Here is a 4,047-nt window from a genome sequence, read left to right on the forward strand (position 1 = left end):
CCAAAAACTACATGGCCCTGCAGATCCTGCAGCAGTCATTCTTCAGTGAAGACGAGCAGCCCAAGATCATCTTTGGTTCCAGTTTTCCCCGGGATCAGGAGTACACCCATATCTGCAGAAACATCAACCAGGTGAAGATCTGCATGAAGACAGGCAAGATGGTGGTGCTGCTGAACCTGCAGCACCTCTATGAGAGCCTGTACAATGCACTCAACCAGTACTACATCTACCTCAGGGGTCAGAAGTACGTGGACCTCGTGTTCGGCACCCATGGTGTCAAGTGTCAGGTCCACCCTGACTTCCGCCAGCTTGTCATCGAGGAGAAAAATGTGGTGTACGATCAGTTCCCCATACCCCTCACAAACCAGCTGGAGAAGCACTACCTGGACTTCAGCTCAGTGCTGCAGGGGTGGCAGAAGAGCATCGTGCAGGAGCTCACGTAGCGGGCAGAGGAGTTTCCTGATGTGAAGGCCCATCAGTTCCTTGCTGGGCACAAGTACAGCCCTGCTGATGTCTTTATCAGCTTCCACTTCGACGCCTGTGCCTCTGTGGTGCTGCAGGCTGTGAAGAGGCAGGGCCCTGGGGACCTGATGGAGGAGATGTACCCCAGGGTGTCTGAGAAGGCCAAGCTGATCCTACTGGACTGTGCCACACCAGATGCTGTGGTGTGGCTGAGCACCTCGACTCTGGGCTCACTTGTGGCACAGGCGCTCTCACACAAATATTGGAACAAGCAGCAGCACCACTCCTTTGCAGATTTCCTCCAGGCCCATCTTCACAATGTAGACCTGGAGTGCCATGCCATCTTCGCAGAGGTGACTGCCCCCACAGCCTTTCCTTTTTCTCTTTCACCCATGAGCCCTCTATCTCCAGTGCCAGAAGGTCTCAACTCTGTTTAAGGCACTGTTCAGTCTAGGAAACTCGTGTGTCCCTCCATGTTAGGCACAATGAGGATAAGTCCATTTTGGCCTCTCTCACCTGTTTGTGAGCAGAGCTCTACTCTGAGAGCAGCACTGAGCACAATGTTCAATTCCCAGGATGCTGGGCCCACCTGGGATATAAGTGATTGGCCTGCTTCTCATCCTTGGACAGCCTAAGAGTAATGGATGAGGATGCCTCCCATTCAGATGCCCTTAGTGTCACAGGTGAAAGCTGTGCAGCCAGGTGGGGGCATGAATCATAGTTGGTTCTCCTTAAAAGACATCTCCTGGGCTGGCCATGAGGGCTGGCTGGGTAGATGTCAGAAGCAGAGGGCTCCTTGAGGCACAGGTGTTGAGTCTGAATCTGCATCTGTGCAGGAGTCTAGGAAGGGACTGCTGACAGAGCTTGAAATTCAGGCTGTGAGTGCTGGGTAGTGGAGATGGGATAGGTGGAGAGACATGTGGAAGGGCTTGTGGACAGCCTTGGGCTTGGTCTTGACTGCACAGAGAGGAGCTATGAAGGAAAATGTATGTAGACATGCCCTAATGGCTGGGTGATGAAAAGACAGTGGAGTAAGAGAGTGACATTGAGAGGAGGGATCTGTCAGGAAGCTTCTGGCATGGTGCAAACTGCAAATGGTTAGCAAGCAGTGTGGCTGGGCTAATCATCAATTCCATGGAGGGGTGGCAGGAGGTGGAGGACAGCCTTCCTGAGCTCATTGCAGCTTTGTGCAATTATCATGGAGACCCCAAGAAGGAGCAGTGGGTTTGGGAGCAAGTGGTGACATCTGTTTTGGATAGGTTTGGATGTCTGCTGTGTGGTTGGGTGTAGGAATGCGAAGCTTGTCAGTAAGGACAGGTCCAGAGAAGGGGTCTGGAGCCAGGCGGAGTGGCACATACCTGTAATCCCAGTGGCGTGGGAGGTTGATGCAAGAGGATTGAGAGTTCAAAGCGAGCCCCCGAACTTATGGAGGCCCTAAGTAACTTAGCAAGACCCTGTCTCAAAATGAAAACTAAAAGGAAGGGTTATTGCTCAGTGGTTAAACCCCTGCATTGTTCCCTGGAACCAAAAAAAAAATGGGGTCTGGATAGCTGAGGTCCTATGTGCCTGGGAATGTCTGGGTTTTCACCATGGGATATGGTCCATGGCAGAGAATGGAAAACTACTGAGGGGAAGTGAGTAGCCAGTGGCTAACTCCATTTGATAGCATGAAGTCAGATTACAAGATGAAATGGCATTGTGCTGGGCCCTAAAGTGTCAGAAGGCTCTCAGGTAGGGTCCAAAGCTGGAAGAGAGACATTGGAATCTCAGGAGGAGATCAAGGCTTCTTTTAGTCAGGGCAAGGCTTCTTTCTGCCATCTATTGACCCTGGAGGTCCTGCTTGCCTCAGCCACTCCTTGTATATAAAAACTGCTCTAGGTTGGGCTTCTTTTCTGTCTGAGTGCCCACTGGCCCTGCATTCTGATCTGGTGCTCTGTGCCCTTGCTTGAATTCCAGCTGATGACTTGTGTGCCCATGTTGCATGCCCATGTCCAGATGCCCTTAGTGTCATAGGTGAAAGCTGTGCAGCCAGGTGGGGACATGGATCATAGTTGGTTCTCCTTAAAAGACATCTCCTGGGCTGGCCTTCTCCAGACTGCTGATGAGCCATGACTGCTAGGCCCTATGAGTAGATGTGAAGGGCTTGGCCCTGAAACCTGTGATCTTGTCACTGCAGCAGTTTGACACTGAGTACTCATTCCTCAAGGAAGTTTGGTGAGGTGTCATATCTGCCCATTACCCTTGGCCCCTGCCCTGGGAATGTGGTGTTGCATGCCAGAGTGTGGTAACTACCAGTAAGGAACTCTGAGTATGAGAGGGTCATTGCTCAGCTTCCTGGTATGCCCCACTGGCCCCAGTTGTAAGACAGTCATGTCCATCTGTCTCCTGAGCATTTTGTGTCCCTTTTCTTCTCCAGTGGATTGTATCCTCACCTTGTGGAGGGAGACCCCACCTGGATGCTGGGTTCTGCATGGCCTGTGATTCCCTTCATTTTGTGGAGTGTTGTGATCAATGTTTTTTGTTTTGTTTTGTTTCACTTGTGTTTGGGATTGAACCCAGGGCTGCCCTACCTCTGAGCCACATCCCCAGTGCTAATTTTTATTATTATTAATTTTGAGATAGGGTCTTGCTGAGTCGCTGATGCTAGCCTGGAACTTGTGAGCCTCCTACTTTAGCTTCCTGAGCTGTGGCTGCCCATGTTTTTGGACAGAGGACTCACTTGGGTGATTCCCTTTTTCTTTCAGAGGAAGCTTAATGAAGACAGTCAGATGTAAAATCCTTATTGTCCAGATGGATTTTGATGATGGTACTCATAGTGCTCAGCTAATTGTGTCAGCTAGTAATTTTCTTGGAAAAACAGGAAGCCAAAATGTCCCCAGGACATCCTGAAGAATTTCTTTCCATGAAAACAGTGTGAAAATATGAATGACTCTCCCTCCCAGCTCTTGACATGGGCTAGAAAACCTAGAGAGAAAAGGATGAATAAAAAGGCCATTAATGGCAGAGAATTTGTGGAATGCAAGATGTGTCAATAATGGAATATTTGTAGTGTGTAGGAGAATGTGTTAAAGCTGCATTTGCAGTCATTTGCAGTCTTTTTTTGATCATTTTTATTTTGAATCATATAATTCAAATTAAAGTTCAGTCTGGGATGTAGCTTGTTGGTACAACACTTGTCTTGTATGTCTGAGGCCCTAGATTTGATCCCCAGCACTGCATAAAAAGAAAGAAAAGAACTTATCATAAGTTTAAGGGCAGTAAGACTATATAAATAAATTAATATTTATTGGATATTTTTCTGATATCCATAAATCTGTTGCTTTCATAATTGCTGTGTTCTGTTACCTCACATAATGTAAGAGTGATTTCTGCCCCTTTAAACATGGGGAACCTGTTATAAGTTAAGGCCCAGCCAGATCCTTTAGGGAGGTGGTCTTTGGCCACTGGGTGTTCAAGGGGCACCATACCACACTGTACTATCTCAAAATGGGAAGGCCAGTAAGCCCCATCCTCTGGCATATGGATGCCCTGAGGCATTCAGGGTGAATGGGGGTTCTGATCAGCAGTGAGAGGAAGTAATCCTAC

The sequence above is a fragment of the Urocitellus parryii genome, unplaced genomic scaffold (assembly GCF_045843805.1).
Source record: "Urocitellus parryii isolate mUroPar1 unplaced genomic scaffold, mUroPar1.hap1 Scaffold_48, whole genome shotgun sequence".
Lineage (NCBI taxonomy): Eukaryota > Metazoa > Chordata > Mammalia > Rodentia > Sciuridae > Urocitellus > Urocitellus parryii.